This window comes from Meleagris gallopavo, chromosome 22 (assembly GCF_905368555.1).
Source record: "Meleagris gallopavo chromosome 22, MGAL_WU_HG_1.1, whole genome shotgun sequence".
NCBI classification, from domain to species: Eukaryota; Metazoa; Chordata; class Aves; order Galliformes; family Phasianidae; genus Meleagris; species Meleagris gallopavo.
In genome coordinates this window covers 4,234,599-4,252,853 of record NC_139425.1, presented here as the reverse complement: position 1 = coordinate 4,252,853, position 18,255 = coordinate 4,234,599, and the positions used below count along the sequence as shown (strand labels likewise).

The 18,255-nt window shown below is 40.5% G+C and overlaps 1 protein-coding gene across 1 annotated transcript in view; it reads right to left on the bottom strand.

The window, feature by feature from the left end:
• The window catches only part of LOC104913998 (uncharacterized), a 286,339-nt gene that overhangs the window by 228,810 nt on the left and 39,274 nt on the right, over positions 1 to 18,255 (bottom strand). Inside the window, exon 2 of the mRNA XM_085241696.1 lies at positions 10,188 to 10,292. The gene's annotated coding sequence lies outside the window, so the exon portion shown is untranslated. The remainder of the gene's footprint in view (positions 1 to 10,187; positions 10,293 to 18,255) is intronic.

Genomic DNA, 18,255 nt, shown 5'->3' with positions numbered 1-18,255 from the left:
GCTGCTGAGCTCTCTGGAAGCAGCTCTGCTTCTCCATGGCTGCAGTGCCCCTGGGGAACAGCAGCACAGAGAGCCGACATCGATAGCCACATGGACTGCAGGGCAAGAAGCGTGCTTTCCAATTAATGCGCAATTATGACGGAAGTGTCCATCTATTGCTTCAGACATCAGGAAAGCTGAAGTGCTGAGAAACCAGCAGACAGTCACCTGTCACTGTTAGGAAAAGTGATAAAACCCGTGAGGCTGCTCCACAGCACATTGATGGGCAGCAGAGCAAGAAGAGGGTGCGATATCCAGGGATGGGACATCCAGCATGTGGCCGTCAGTGGCTAAACTGCAGAAGAGATCACAGAATCGCAGAACGGTTGGGTTGGAAGGGACCTTAAAGCAAACCCAGTCCCAACCCCTGCGTGTGCTGGCTGACCCCCAGCTCAGGCTGCCCAGGTCCCATCCATGGCCTTGGGCGCTTCCAGGGATGGGGCATCCACAGCTCTGGGCAGCAGTGCCAGGGCCTCTGAGTAAAGAATTTCTTCCTTACATTGGACATACATTCAACTCTCTTTGTTTAAAGCCATTCCCACTTGTCCTATCACTACAAGACCATGTAAAAAGTTGCTCTCCCTCCTGCTTATCAATTCCCTTTAAATACTGAAAGGTCAAATACACAGCCCAGAAGAGTACACAAGGAGTGTATTTAGTCCTGTCAAGCTTCAGCATCAGTTTAAGCCAATGCAGATGTCCTTTTAACTCCAGTGCTCACAAATAGGATTGTTTGCTAATTATTAACAGAAGCCTGCAGCTGAAAGCTCCCTGAAGTTCCCTCCAACTCTGTATTGGGCATTGCCAAAAGTCACCAGCTCCATCAACCAAATACTTCCAGCACTAATGCATGAATAGCAAAGAATGGCAAGCCTTTCCCAAAACTATGGGCACCGCAAGAGAGAAGCACAAGAGGGCATGCAGAAGGCAAAGATGTTTGCAAAGTGACACAGCAGGAGGAGAAGCAAGAACAGCCCCCAGGTTTGAGGTCACACTGCGTGTCATCGTGTGCACACAACTTGCTTAAGCATGTGCATATATGCTACATACACATATTCCTACTGAAAAGTTAAACTGAAATGAAATTAGAATTAAAATTAGATAATTACTGACATACTGAAATCATTTAAAAATCAGCCTTATGAAAATTAAACGGCTAAAAAGAAATCCAGATGAATTATGGTTGGACATACATTTAAAGTATCTTGACTTCAACTCTGCCCTGGAGCAATGCAAAACACTTTGGTTAAGGCACTGCAGTGTTTTGCCCCCAGGCTTACTTACATTTCATGGTGTTTAGGAGTTTCTGTTTTGGTGCTGGGTGTCGCATTGCTCTTTTGTTTCTTTGCTTGCTTTTGATTTCCTAATCTGAGCAGGTCTGGTTCCAAACTTGTTTGGATTAGGTTCACATTTGCCCATAACTTTTACATTCTTTTTGCATTTTTTGTGAGAAGACTGAAGCCAGTTGATGGTTCATATTTCACACTTGGGAATGACAAGATCACCAAGGAAAATAACTATTTTATACATACCAATATTCTGGTCTGAAAACACTCTGGTCTAATCCAACATTGCTTATCAGAGCCTTTTGTTTTGGGTGTGGGCTATCATGCTGATTGCTCAAGCCATTGGGAGCCCAAGGCGCACACATTACATAGCACTGACAGTCATCTAGTTTACAGGTACACTAAAAGGTCCACCCAGATCTTTGAGCATCAGACCAGACCCTCTGTTAGCTGCAGGGGAAGGTCCATAACCCAGCACAGTGGAGCCAGCACAGCCTGGCTGGCCTCACTGCTTTTGGGAGTGCCTGGAGAGTAATTCAGGTACGTAATCGACTGGTCCTGAGCCCAGTCTCATGTTAGTACACGATCGTGATTTCAGCAATCATGGTATATGTAAGGAGAAACAAGTATTTGTGTCAAAAGGAGGAAGATCAAGTGTCCAACCACAAATATCTAGTGGAGAAAGTGATATTCCAGTTTCTTTACTAACGCACTGATTTCCTGAGTGAAGAAATCCATTTTGTCAGCCCTATAAGCACTCATTCCCCCATTCCTCTTAATTACACCATACTGCAATTTAACAGCAATCAGCAAGAGGCACTGCAGAAGGCAGCCATGTTCCAGGGTAACTCTGAGGGGTTATAAACTTGCAAAGATCAATTTTATCAACATTGAACATAATGCATCTCAAGTTCAGAGCCTTCCAAGTCCTGCTGAGCTATTCTATTTTTCAGAAAGCAAATGACTTTGAAATGCTCTCTTCATCTGAAACACTTATCTGGCATCTATTTACATGCAAATATAATAAAGTGGTATTTGCTGCTAAAGACAAGATCACTCTAACCCTGCTGTCATGGAACTGGTTTTCTCTTAGCAATCATTTTTTTTTTCTTTAAATAAAATTATTCTAAAAATATGTCAGCACATAACAGGTCCTCGTTAGACAGGGGAGTCCAGTGAGTCCAACGAAGCAGCACCAGACAAACCAAGACAAGTGGGACAGCAAAAGTAGCTGAGCTATCTTTGGGTTGATCCAATTTCCATCAAATTCAAACTAAGGGAAGGCAAACCAAGGACATCCTTCACCTCCCTTATCATTATACGTTTACTTTATTCATCGCAGTCCTTCCCTCGAGCCTCTCTGGAAATATATATTAAATAGCCTAAGTTTTCCAGCCATAATAATTCACTTGTACACTTCTAGGAAATTCCATTAGTATGTGATATCCTTTAATTTAGCTTCACAACATCTGGTGAACACAACAGTATCACATGCAAAAATAACCTGTCAAGTTGAACTTCTGGTAGGTTTTTAGGGAAGATGGAGGGGCACTGTGAGAGAACCCAACACTGAGCAGCACGGAGCAGAAGGTGCAGCTCACTCCAGGAATGCCAGAATGATTAAAACCACTTTACAGCATTTTGTCTCTAATTTATGACAGCTGATATAATCGGTGGCATGAGGAAAGAGCCTGATTGGCCCAAAGCAGGACAAAACCAGCACAAAGGGCACAGCTTTGCTCCCATTGAAATCTGACAAAACCGCCCTTGTTTGCAATAAAGCATACTTTAGATTCTAAGTCTTGTTGGTCACATGGTTTGAAAGTTGCTATAATGCCTTCCTTTGCATCCTTAACCTCTCGAAAACACCCACACATAGATAACACACATGGTGAGCCCAGGCTGACCTCCCCTCCAGCCCTGGCAGCACTGCAGAGCTGTCCCAGTCCTGTCCTGCTGCCAACCAACAGCCTCTGTGTTAAGTGCTTTTTCATTATAACAATAATTTATTCATTAATGCTAACTTAACCCACACCAGCCTGAGGAATTCCAGACTAATAATGCAATTCAGGCTTCCATCCGATCCAGCCTCCCAGCTGCAAAAAAGCAGCTTCAAATTGCATATAGTTCCTTAAAAAAAATACACACACACAAAAACAATACAGAAATATTAATTAATGATTCTCTGCTTATCTGTTCTTTCAGTGCTTGTTCAGTCTTCCTGGCTAGGACAGTTCCATATACATTTAAAATATCAATCTAATCTCCCCAAAGAGCTATTGATTTATCAGCTCCATCTCTGTGTTGCTACTGAATGCCTTCAGAAACCTGCCAAATATGTCTATCCTTTCCACTGCTTCTATCAGTCCTCTAGCCTCAATGTCAGCTCATCTATTGATCTGAAAGCAGCTCTGGTCTTCCAGTCTACCAGCTCTCTCTCTTCTCTTCATATTGTAAATGTGCTCATAATTGGCACACTGAACTAGCAATCGCACACCAAACCAGCAATCCCTCCTCAGCAGAATTCATCTAATCTGCTCAGTTCCTCTTGAATAAAACTCATGAAATGAAACTGAACTGGGGAGAATGGAGAGAGAAGTTAAAAAAAGAAGGGAGAATGATGAGGAAGGAAGTACGTTGTCCTCCAAGTGTATATTCTTATTATGAATTTCAGTGAGTTTTCAGAAGACAGGCCTAGATTTGGTGGGGATTCAGTTTCTGCACAATTCCAGCTCTGTGCTAGAGCTGAGCCCAGCCTTCCTCCATCAGCCTGACCCAAAGCCCTCTGCCCAGAGATCTCTCCAGACACATTTGTCTTTCTGCTCACACACTGCATTCGTAGGTCACTTCTGAAAAGATGTATCTGCAATAGTCCTTGCAAAATACCAAAAAAAATAAGCACTACATAACAACATGAGGAATAAATACTTACCTATCCCATCACCAGTTACCTATTTGTGACTGCAATTAAACTATAATTATTAATTATTGATTATTATTCTTTGCCAGTGTTCAGCCACTTACTGCTTATCTAACAAGCCTCTGCAAGAGCACAAGGCAGAAAGTGGAGCTATCAGCTGCTTCCTCCTGTGCCATCAGGAGACATGGCACAGGGTGGCAGTCTGCAGCAGAGATGCCCTGCTCCCATTACACGATGCTTCTCATTCATTTTTCTGCTGATAATGGAGAAGTGACTCCAGGAACCAGCCAGAAGGCAATCCAAACTTACTATTGTTTATAAATCCTATTGAACAGCTGCTTTTACTACACCAAAATGTAACTTGGGAATTAACTGTGAAGCACTGTTGGCATTCAGTCTCATCTACATATATTTAGACCTTACTGGTAAAAACAAAGAATCATAGAATTGCTCAGGTTGGAAAAGACGTTAGAGATCATCGAGTCCAACTTCTAATTAGGTCCAACCTAATCACACTTCCTTAACTAAAAACCCTCTGCTAAATCATGTCCCTGAGCACTACCTGCAAGGCTAAGGATGGATACTGCATTTATTTTCACGGTGTTTTATTTCTTCTTTTTTTTCAACCAGTGAAATTACACTGATAAAAATCACAGTGAAGACAGGTTTATACTTGTATGAAGATTATTTTATTATATAGATTATTAATATGCCAGTATGAATGCAGAACTGAACACATCTTCAGAAAGCAACCTCATATAACTGTACCTGCAGAGGACTCAGGACTTGCCATATAACAGTACGTTTAAAGCAATATGGCTTTCAGGCAAGGCTGTAAGCCGTACTTATATTATGAGCTCTGCCCTCTGCAGAACTCTGGTGTTTCATTGGCTTAAACACAGAGCTCTTTGCAGGACTGAGGCCTCCATGATGAGTTCATATACACAAACAGAAAGAAGTTTGCACAGAATCTTGCACTCAGGTTCTTTATGCAAAAGGAAGCCACAGAGGTTTGACTGGTCCTAAATCATGTCTTAGCTCTGCTTTCCTTCAGATAAAAAAGGAGGGGATATAGTTGAAAAGGAAGGAATTATGACAATATCAGCAAAAGTGAGCTGTGGATTAAAAGTAAAAGGTTTGATAACTTTAACACACACACCTCTCAAGACAGCCCAGGAAAGTAACAAAGAAGCAGCTATTCCTCCTGGTCTGCTGCTCAGTGAAGCACATTTTTATCAAACATGGCCCTATAGGGAAGGGAAGGCTGGCATCCAGGGAGGGTGAAACCTGATAGAGAAATTCATAGAGAGAACAAAAAGCTTCTAGCTATCTCAGGAACAGCAACCAGCTTCTCTCTTCCTCCAGCAAGGAGCAGTGTGCTAAGGTGGATTAGATTCAGACTTGTTCTGCATGCTGATGGTCCAGTGGATAATCCAAAAAATAATCACCCAGACAGCCATGGTTTGATATCTACTTGATGCTGGCACAGGTTGTAGTGCATGCCTACACAACTTGCTTTCTCACCACTTCACACAGATTTGCACCTCAGAACTCGAATATTTGATGTACCCAGAGGTAACTCCTCCAGATCAGTTACTGCTATGAAGCTAAACACCATCACCTGGAAGGAACTCTGGATTTCTTTACATGTCAAACTGTTCACAATCACTATCTCTCCACTAAGATGCAGAGGAACAATGCTTACAATCCATCATATAAGTTGCTGGGGCATAAAATGAACTCTAAACAGAGGAAAATCTGAACGACATCATGAAAAATAAATGTCTAGGAGATTAATATTTACACCACATTTACAAGTGGTTAATAAGTAAGCCACTCTCTGTCTGTGATTCTAAGTTAAAGAAAATGGAGGAGGAATTTAGGAAACAAAAGCTTGTGGACATCAGCAAAATAGAAAGGAAATTAAAACAAGCAATAGTCATCAAGGATTTCAGACCCATGATCAAGGCAAGAGTCTGCAGCAAAAGGATGTGCTGTGCTAAGCTTGGCTAAATCGCTCCTGCAGAAGTTTCCCTTTGATGGTTTATTTACAAACCAGAATTAAAGTCATACATGTTCCTTCTAAAACCACTTCCTACCAAGAAGGATCCATACAAGGCTCTGGAGAGCACCTCCATAGCAGAGGAAAGGATGCTCTGTACTGATTTCACAGATCTCCTGCCCTTGCAGCACATCCAGCTGCTCATGTTTCGTACACAACCAACCTGCTCTTGTGTCCCCATCAGGTGACAGAAGTGGGACACAGCCTGGTCCCCATGGAGAGGCAACAGTGCCGGGCTCTTCGCTGGGCACGCTCAGCTCCACACAGGTCCAGGTCAGAACTCCATGTTTTTGAAAAGGTTTTACTGAAGATGTTTAAATATTTGCTTTTTTTAGTGTTTGTGGCTTACAACGCCCACTTAGAAAATGGAAAATCACATTCCTTCCCCCTTTTCAGAGCAGGCATCCCACCGGGCTGGCGCATACAGGGAGCAGGGCTGCCCACAGCAGCCTCAGCCCTATTCTTGGTTCTCCTCTTGGTGGTCAGAGGCATGAGGTGACAGCAGCACAGTGGGGCAGAACACACCTTTTCCCAGGCTGTCTGCCCAAGTCCTCTCCCAGAATGCCAACCAGCATTGCTGCCTGCAGTGAATCTATGAACCAGCATCTTAGCCTGTAAGGAATGGCTGCCCGAGGCCCATTTGACAGACAGACAGACGGCAGAGAAGCTTGTGGGAGGAACTGGAATCTGAAATAAGGTTTCCCAAGCCCAAAGTTTATATACACTGCTGCATCTTCATTGTATCTCACCAGCAATAATGTCACAAGTCACCATTCTGCTTTTATTGTGGCAACTGCAAAAAGAAAACAGGTTCTTGAGTCATATGACTCCCTAAAAAGGCATCTGCCCCTGAGAAAGCTTGCATGGGACACACTTTTTGTTAATCTTTGTGTGGATTCTAGGACTTGGTAAGAACATGCCCCAAGTGAATTACGCTGTTATTGTAAAGTAATGCAGCTAATGCATTGGACATGAGTACAATCAATAGAGATAAGCAGAAGCAGCAGCCAGATTTGTTGAATAAATGAATTCTTGCAAGTTACTTGCTTAGCTGCTCCATCAATGACAATACTCACATCGATTTCAGTGGGAAGTGGGATCAGGCCCTGATTTCTGACTCTGCAGATATCAGGAGTCTGCTATATAACAGGTGATACAGAATTAATTAGAATGTATTTAAAAAAAAGAAAAGAAACTGTTCTCTGCTCTCAAACTTCCACAGACTCCTGCCCTACAATTCATCATCTATATTATTAATCTTCCCCCAAACTGTAAAGCAACAGAGCAGAATGGCAGTGCCAGCATTCCTGTTAAGATCTCACAGCCCTCATTAATAAACTTAATAGAGGCACTGGAATATCTCAGGAGTGTAGTAGGTTATAGACTAAGGCTTTCCCAGGGGTGCAGTTTTATGTTTGTGTTTCACACAGAAGTAATGTACTTATTCCAGGATCCTACTTTTTTATATATCATTTTTGAGCACTTGGCTATTCTCCTTTAGTGCTATCTGCAAACTGCCAAACATATAACCGCCCTCATTTTCAGCCAAAAGAGAAAAGCAGGAATTAAAACTAGGATTAATCCATTTGTGTAGCATGGGAACTTACTCCTTCACCTTCCAAGCACAGCACAGCATCCCCAGGTGCTGCAAGGATCCTGACTTGTTGTGCCCTGCAACTCCTCCTTCCACAGAAGCAGGAGGCTATTGATAACTACAGGCTAAAACCAGCAAACAGTCACTTACTTTTGTAGAGGACTAAGTTAGATCTCTGTTTAAATGGCTGTAAACCCAGAACAGTTAAAATTTCTTTAGCTTTCAAACTGTGCCAATGAAAATAAGATGAGATTATGAGTGCTTGCATATCCTGCTATAAGCAGAACAGCACTTTTTGATGAAAATAGAAGAGTGTAGAAGAACACAAGTTATGACTGCTACCTGCCTAGCTGATCACTAGCTGAATAAGAAGGGGATGAAGTAAAGCCATATAATGTTGTTGGAAGAGAAAAAGAGACCACAGAGACAAAGTTCTGAGCCGTAGTTTAGAATATAGCTTCACAAACAGAGCCTTGAAAGCACTCTCCTCCCATTTACAACCACTGAGGCCACTTCCCACTCTCTTCCTGATGAAAAAGAATCTCTGTAGCAACTGTAGAATTTGACCCCCCAGAAGATCAAAGTTAGTATATTTTTCAGCTGCCTACCACCACACAATGAACAGAACAAACCTGTAGTTGACATGGAATCCCCAAGCAACAGAACGGAGCAGATGCACAAGAGTAGCACTGAAGGATTGCACAATGTGTTGGATGGAAAAAACACAGTCCTTTATCAGGGAGTCTTTCATGACTGCAGTTTACCTTTGTATTTCATATTAATGCATCAAATGCTGCATCTGATGAAAAATAAGCTCATGGTAGACGTGTTAAAAGAGTTCTGCATCAGCCAACTTGTTCCTAAGTTTGTGGTAGAACCCCCATCAAAGTCAGTAGAAGCTGAGTTTGGATAAGCACAACTATTTCTGAAAATCTTTTAACATACATCAAAGGCACTTTAGAGATGCCTAACACTACAGTCCTATACTTTGTTGCTCAATTTAATGTTATTTGAAGTTTCCCTCATTCTTTTTTTATTATTGTTTTTTAAAGTTACCAGATCTTGCTAGGAAAAAATCATCTGGAAGCAGTGTGAATGTGAAGTAAATGGGGTACAAAAATAGAGGCCAATACCATACTTTCTACTATCCCTGGGGCACAAGAAGATGCACCCAGCAGCGTATGGATTAAAAATAACATTTTGAAGTAATATGAATAACCCAGAACCATCAAAATGCAGTTACTTTAATTCACAGTTTTAATGTATTTATTTATTTCAATTAGACCATGATGGCTTCAGTTCATTACCTAGTTAATAAAGTGAATTAGATAATGTTAGTGCAGCAATTAGCACTAGTGTTTTCTATTTTTCTAATAGTGTTCAAGATCTATTTGTCAGGAAAGTAGGGCTGTTTGCACAGTGGATTTAGTAACAGCCTGATGTGTTTCTAATGTGATGGGTCAGTTTTTCATTTTTTTTTCTTCCCTCTAACATGGGAACAACTCTAAAAGCAATTTCACTAGCTCAGAGAAAGTAATTCCTTAAAGGATTCAGCATGACCCGTTTTAAAAACACATCTGGTTTGGTCCCCACAAAGCTATATTCTATTTAACATTTTGCCACACACTTCGTATTCACTGCCTTTCCTCCAGCATGGATTGCTCTTTAAAATATTCTGGAACATTGGAAAGGTTTCAATCCAGGAAAGCTGTTAGGTTTCAGAGTTTGTAAATAGTCTTATCTAGGCTCTCGGTTCCTCTGTACTGGGGGGGAACCATACAAAACCAACAGGATCTGAGTAAAATCAACAGCTCTCTATGTGGCAAGAACTCAAGATGCGTAAAAGAAGTTCCTAATCAGAAATGCCTAAATCATGCAAGACACATGACTTTCTACAAGTCATAGTTAATGTATTTGGCATTTGTTTAGCTTCTGGAACTCAACAACTAGAAAACATACTTCAAATTTTCTTCTGAATGAAAGATCTTTTCAGAAAATATTTATGGTAGAATACAATTCAATGTGTAGAAATGTCTGTTTATCTGCTTTCTCTAGTGACTGACAAAAACGGTACTCCTCACTACAAACAAGAGGGTGTAAGAAGGGTTTTACCTAACATAATTATGTATACGGGAAAGCAGCAGAATTTGGACAAGAGCTTGAAAGTGTTATGACAATCTTTGCAAGGCTGAATTTGCACATGTTGTACATTAAACTTGCTTAGATGCTATTTCCTTCTTTTTGAATTTTACACACTGAACACACAAATAGTTCCTTTGCATTTACCTTTCTCTTGAGGATGCAATAACTTGAAATGAGCTCCGAGTTCCCTGATAGAAGTCACACACCTTTCCATTTGCTTGCTTCTCTTGATGATTACCTTCTTTTAACCTAGGCAGAGAGAGACAAAACAGATGAAAAAATGAAAAGCTCTCTTTATCTCCTAGCAGATTCTTTGGAATATGAAGACAACATTACGAACAGATTGATAATCTACAGATTACCAGAAGTTATAGAGAATGGCTGTGGTTTTTCTCTGTATTGTCCATCCTACAGCCTTAGGAGTGCCCACTCCATTTCTATTCCTTATGTGACATCATGAAGTCTCCCTTCCTCTGCTTTCACTTCTATACAATCTCACATCCACTCACACTCATTTTGCCCTCTGAACTGAAGCAATGACCCATTTCTTGTGATTAAATTAGCGTAAGTAATAAGATATCATAGATCTGATTGATTTCCCCAGCAATAGTTATTAACCAGCCCAATTCAGAGGAAAGCAGTCATTATTCTAAACATTGATTCCTGAACAGGATTGCAAGAGAAGGGTGCACTCAGACACATGTAGCATGAATGCACATATCTATCTGAAATACTTTCTCAGATCCTACATTCAGTACCACGGCTTCCTAAGCCAGAAAGATTTTACTGAATTTAACTGACCTAGATGGATTTTTCTTCCATTAAATAATCTATAAGCTTTGCACGCTGTGGCAAAGAGTTGCATAGCTTAAATCTTTTTCAAAGAATAAGTTCCATCTGTTTATCTTGAACTTTTTCATTCCTATCTCATCTGAAGCCCTCCTGGTTCTTGCAAGGGAGACAGAACCTACTCTCTGTAGCAGAAAAGCAAGCATATTAGGCAACACAAAGAAATACAGTGTGGGTAACCATGGCATTGTCCTCTAAGTATATTAAGAGATACAAGAAAGAAGGCCAGAGAACAGAGAAAAAAAACATGACAGAAGTCAAAGAAAGTTCGCAGAGCCAGTGAATGAAACAGTCGTACATTCAAGCCATTAGAAACAATAAATAGTAACAAATAGTCCCACAGTAGTTCAATTATACTGCCATCAGTTTCAGTTCTGGTCCAAATAGCTCTCTCCTCTTCTAGAATTCAAAATGAGATGTATTACACTTTAAAGAATCTGTGTGAGTGTATGTGTGCCTATGGGACTTTTTCAAGTCACTTATTTGTCTGAATGCCATTGATTTTTCTCCTAATTGTTATTCACTATGCTAATTTCCCTCACAAATCTCACATGCTATTGATCAAAAAGTAATAAACTCTAGCAAACAAAACAAGCATTATTGCAATGTTGGGAAAACATCATTTAATATCAATACCATATTTACAATTATCTTTAACCCAAATTTCACCCTCAGTGCAATGCATAATCAAAATCAGAGAGCTCCAGTCAAAAGGGTAACATTAAAAGACTCCTACTAGGCGATTTTTTTAGTAGATTATAAGAAAGGCTGAAACAGAACAATCTTAACAGTTTAAGATATATAGTTAATGCCACAAATAAACACTGCTGAATGAAGCACAGCCTCCCTTGCCTGTCTCTTCTGTTATTTGGAGACAGTCACCATGAAGATAAAACAGAAGTAACCTATGGAGGACCATGCCTCATGTAAATTGTGGTTTCTACTTTTTTTTTTTTTTTTAATATAAGAACACACTGGATTCAATCCAGTTTCCAGTATATGTCTGCTGATTTTCCTCATCTTGAGTAATAGTAGTAGTAACTAAGTGGTAGTAATTTATGATCACTGAAGTCTGAATGGGTCTTGTTTCAAACACCAAGAAATCCTCTGAACTATCACTCTTCCTTTTACCTCCCCCCCCATTTTCTGAATTTTGCCTTTAATTTATTTTCCCCTGAAAATAACTGCTCACTTTCTTCTCCATCAATGCAAATTCTAAGCAAGTTGCTGCAAAGCCAATGAATTCTATGCAGTGAAATTAAGTGTGAAAGAGAATATCAGTAAGTCCCATAAGGCCCCAGAGACATATCCCAAACTTGGACAGTTAAGGCAGACTTTTATTAAACCAAACAGAACATCTTCAGCTCTTTTTATTATTTTTTTTTTTGCTTGATTGTTTGTTTTTGTTATTTTTTTTTTCTGTTTCCTTTATCACCAAGGTATTTCTTGGTAGAAAATCAACTGTTCGCACTCCAGTTCACTGTGCATGTTTCTGATGAACTCAGATAGGAACTTCTCTTGGGATATTGTGAGCTGGGTTTGATTGCTGACTGCAGACAAAGACATCACTGGAAGCAGATCCATCACAAATATGAAAGGCTGGAGGGAAAGGCAGCCAGACAAGGGTAAGCACACAGACTGAATGCCAGGACCGAGACACACAGTTGTGAGGAACTCAAATTCTGACTGAAATCCCAGAAGAAATCTTCATTTGGCACCGCATCTCATCTTTATTTCAAATATGAACATGGTTTCAGATATTTTGTTCTGAATCTTCTAAATTCATAGTACTGGGTTCAAGCCTACTCGAAGAGAATTTAAGATTGTTCATTACCTTCCGACAGTTTTCTCTTTCTGCCCTCTCTGGACAGTTGGAAATCTATCTTTTACTAGTCCAAGCACACTCAGATTCAAAGATATTATTTCCAAGTTGCATCTTTCCAAGAGCTACATGTCACAGAACATGATGAACACAGAAATCTGTAGCGTGGGTGGATTTGTGAAAGAAGAGCTTTAGAGTGTGGCCTGCCATTCAACTCTGCACCTGGCAAAGAGTGAAAACAATCCTCGCAAGCCAACTAAAACAAAACAAAAAGCAGGAATGGAATCAGCAATCTCAGGGCAACTTTTGCCATAACCCTCCTCAAGTTTCACAAATCCCACATTCCCTCCGACCAAGAGCAGCCAGGTTTCTGTCACTGCCCGAACCACCAGCAGTGCTGTGACTGGAACTCCTCCCGGTGAGGAGCGCTGAGGCAAACGGCCCATTCCCTCAGTGGCACAACATGGCGCCCCGCCAGCCACCACGCACAGAGCTGAGGATCCAGTCGGGGATTTTTTGTGTCTAAGAGGAAGAGAAAGAATTATTTTTGTCTCTGCCCTTATTTCTGACAAATTTCTGCCATCGTACATCCCTGCATCCAGCTCACCCTTAGGGAAAAGTACACTATTTCCCTGGTGATATCAAGCAAAGGTGCCAATCCAAACAGAGGTCACTAAGACAGAGCTGACAAATATCTCCAATTAATTTCATAGTATTTGAAATTCTCATTCTGCTCCCAACACACTCACTTCAGTGCAATTTTGAAAATACATAAATTTTTGCAACAATCTGCAAATAACAATATTAATAACACTCACTAAATTGATGGCACACCCTTCCTTGGATGGCTATGTTCACTCCTCACTCCATTTCAAAACCAGATGTAGCGGAAATAAGCAGCCTAGGAATGGACAAGAGAAGGTTTTAGATTGAGGGAAAAACTTCCATATGACACTGGTGAAAAGATTTGATTTAGTGAGAAGATCAGGCAGAGTGAGCAGAGAGAGCAGAGCGCATGTGTTCTTTTTTACCCCTCTAACGCAGAAACAAAGGAACATCAGGTAAAGATGAATGAAAACAAATTCAAAACCAATAAAATGAAATTCTTTTTCCTATGCAGCCCACAGCCAGGCTATGGAGCTGATTGCCTCATATAAAATAACACTGAGATAAGTATTTATAAAGGTCCAAAATGGATTAGTCATTGGCATCGATAATCAAAACAATAAGTTACAACAAAAAGATAAAAATATGTTGGGCACGTGCCAAGTATTAACTGCCTGAGATAAAAATACCTCATGTGCAAAATGCAATTCCACAGTTACGGGGTATCATGTAGGGTTTCTTCTGAAGTAAGTTGGCTACTGATGGAGGCAGGATATTGGACTACAAGGCTTATGGATCAGATTTGCTGAGGCGACTCATAATTTCTTATTTTCTGATTCAGAGGGCAATGGGTGAAATAGCGCAGTGGTGCCAGTCAGGCAGTCACTGAAATGCTTACACCTGGGGTAATTTGAGCAAAGATGTCAGTGAATAAGCTTCAGATATTCCCCTGTGAACAAAACGGTCCTCTTTAACAAAAAAAAAACAAAAACAAAAAACCTAACAACACAGTAGTCGTATCACAGAGGAATATGAGGAAGGCATGCACTACTACTCTGTGTCCAGCACACAAATTATGGCTTCTAGCACCTTCTGTACACATTACAGTAAATAAGAATTTGTGGCCATTCACCTAGCGAACATACAAAACCTACACACATCCTTCTCCAAAGCAAAATATCCATATCTTTGCTTCTCAGTTTCACTTCCAGGCAAAGAGTGTTAAGGCTCTCTCTCTCAATAAATAAATAAATAAATAAAGGAAAAACTAAGGATGGGCTGCAAAAAATTTTCATGTTCTGCAAAAAATGGAGAAGAAAAATACATACTACAAACTACGGGCACATTGTGCAGAAAAGACACTCTGCACTTTTTCCATAAGAGATAAGAATTACAGTCAAAAATAGTGCATAAATTGGTGAGCAGAGAATTTTTCAAGAACATAGAGACATAGGGTCGTGTCATTGTTCTGACTGATTCAATCAGCCTATTATCTGTCTCATGCTGGATTAAAAATTCTACCTCTCTGAGAAAAAACATCATCAAAAATGTTAGCTGTAGGAAAAAGCTTGAAATTCAACAAACAATTTGATGTCAAAAGCAAGACTTTCCTTTAAACAGACAGCAACTCACTTTAACACAGCAGCTCTGAAGCACCAGTTTGCTTTTCTCCCTGCACCAAATGTAGATACAACCCAATACACTGTACTGTGTGAGAACTTCTACATCACTTCACAACTCGATCATCTTCTCTAATGCTCTCTCCAAATTAACACATGGTCAGCAATAATGAAAATAAATAAATAAATGAATCTAACCAGTTCAGTTTATGAATCAACCTTAAGCAATCACAGACTCTCACTGTAAGCTCTTATTTGCTGAATGGTTCAAATAAACAAACACTGTCTGGATGAAAATTGTTGTGGTAACTTTAACACATGTTGTACGCTCAGCCCTAGAGGGTTATCCTATGCTGGCTTTTCCTCAGCAATACTATCATCTGGGCACAGATAACATAAATCTTGATACAGACAGCACTCCTCTGCTTTTATCAGCAGCTCTGAAGCAAGGCAAGTCTTTCTGCAACACAGAACGCCCAGCTGAACAGCCAGTGTTGAGCTGAACACACACCGGCTCTTCCCGTTAGTGCCATTTCCAATGTCAGTAAGTAACAGAAAAGATCTACTTTTTTTTTTTCAAAGTGACTCCCCATTACATTACACAGCATTTAACTCTAAATGTGAGACTATCTTATACTTAAGTCACTGTTTGCATTTGGCACATTTGGTAAAATAAAAAATGGAAAAGATCCAAAGCTACTTACAAATTCAGGACAAGTTAGCACAGAATATTTTTTAGGGTTACATTCGGAAACACAGTATAAGAAGAACAGATGGTGCCACCAGCCTCTGCCCAAGAAGCCCTGCAGGTTAAGGTGCTCATCAGAAACACATCTGGCCGTCCGTCCAACTGAAGGAACGTGAGCCGAAGCTCTCACCGCCCAGGACCGCACCTTGCCTGCTACGTTACAGGAGGAAAGCCTTCAGTCTTTTTTGTAGGTGTGCTCTTGCATTAACACAAATTCTACACTACAAGACTGGCAGTCGAGGTATCCCACTTCCCAGATGAATGTCCTAAGCTTATTTTAGAGAATGAGTTTTGCACTCCCTATAAACAAAATCCCAGTGTCAGTGGGGGAGATACACAGCACTTATCCTCAAGCAGTGGCTAGGGTTAAATACAAGAGATAACATTGCTTTCCCTGAAGCAGAAGAGGAAATCAAATGTGTATCTCACACATCCACTGTTCAGAAAGCTTCCCCACCACAAAAATTCCTTTCCAAGAAATATTTATTTCACATCTTATCAAAACAGTATTGTTTTGAATGAAAAAAACAAAGCCAGAATAAATCCATTATTATTGCCTGCTTCTCAGTCATTTCTCACTACACACACTCTTTGGCCTCTCCACAACACACGGTGCGCACAGGCTCCACGAGTGGAAGTAATACTATAGCTGTACTAACACAACACAGAAAATGACAGTTTTCCAAGAGTGTGTGCTTGCTGCTTCCTAATTAGACGTTCCTCAGAGAACTGCAGCCTCTCTTCTCCTCATCTCTACAGAGAGATTTGAGGTTGTTTCCGTGAACGAAGGATGAATGCATTCACATCAAAACAATTTTCCATCAACATCATGAGAGGACGTTTTCAAAAGCCTGGAGAAGTCAAGGTGGATAAATCCACTCGTTTTCCTTATTCAACAGTGAACTAGACCACATAAGGCCATTCAGATCACAACTTCCCAAATTTTCTGGTCTGTATTATCTAGAACCTGTAACATGTTCAGAGTTACGCTCATACACAGCCTATTTTTTTTTCCTACTGAACCAGCTTATTCTGTTTTTCCATTCCCAACCCAGTTCCTGTAGGTCAGTACTTATCTTCAAGAGAGCTTAATAGCAAGAAACATCCCGCAAAGGCTGCATAGCGTTATTTTGTTCTTAACACACTGGGAAATAAAGTGTGTGGGTTTTGGATTCTAGGATCCAGACCATCTGTTAAACCTATCAGAGGTTTGAATTCTAATTTGCTGCTGATTTAAAAATAGTACCAGCATTACCCTGTTATTTTCTGTAAATTATATATTATTCAGTTTACCATTTTTAAATATTATAGCGTCTTCTTCTCTCTTATGGTTTAATCTGGATTCCTTATCCTCTGCACTAGTACTACTCTTCCCTCCCAGTAACTGATCCTTGCCTTTGCACCATGCCAAGGGCCTACTAGACTACTCAGACACGAAAGCTGGCCCAAAAACTAAAGTCAGTGTTGTAAGATGAGCACACCATCATAGCTGCAAGAGGTCATCTCTGTACAAGTCGTAAAAAAACAACAGAAGTTTGTTTATTCTGCGGCATTCATCAGTTTACCCATAGCCAGCATGCTAATAACATATCTTGCAGTAACTTGTACTACTGTTGTAGTGACCGGCAATTAAGGTATCTGTGCTGCATGTATAAAACCAACTAGCTTCACAAACTTTCCTAGAGAGCTTCGATCTGCATTTTTTCTGAATTAAGAGTGATGCCAGCACATCATATCCTGAGCTTGACCACGGTATTGCTTCCTCAATCCCTCACAAAGGATAAGTGGAACCTTGCTTTCTTAAAAGCGAGAGGCTTCAGCCCATACTAAGGATACACAAGAAGCCAGTTCTGCTGACTGAAATATTGTGCTTTGTGACTAAAACGGCTATCAGAGCAACAAAACCCATATGTTTTCATTGCACATTACCTGGACGCTTCTGTGAAGTCCCATAAAAATGGCTTCTTTTGGACTAAAAGGAAATCTGCTGCTTCCAAGCCCTGGCTGCATCATGAGATAACAGACTCATCCCACAGACGGTGTCAGGTTCCCATCTTTGCAGCCCAATTCAAACAAGACTCGATGCTGCAGTTCCCCACTGGCTCAGCTTAGTAAGAGACAATGCAACAAATTTTTGTGAAGTTCTTAATTTTTTATGTTTACTCATCTAATATCAGCCAGGAGAACGTAGACTTCAGGTCCAGATTTGGTAGCCTTTCTGAAAACACTGGCTTGTGCTGGTATTTTGTTTCCTGGCACATTCCTGACCCCCCACTTCAGACATCTGATAGGAAAGAGCACCCAGCCCTAGTGGGAGTAGCACACGCTCTATCTTATTAATTGTTGGTAAAATATACACATATAAAGCAGCACTTCTCAAAAATGGCCAGCATACAAAAATTTATTTCTCATTCCTCAGTTGTGTTTTGTCGTAGCTATCTAAACTGTAGCTGTCAGGAATTGGTATGGCTGCAAACATAGCCATGCAAATTCCTGCTCCTCACAGTTCAGCCTAAGCAGGAAGATGGACAGAAAACAGGTGGGAAAGAAAAAAAGGAAAAAAAAAAA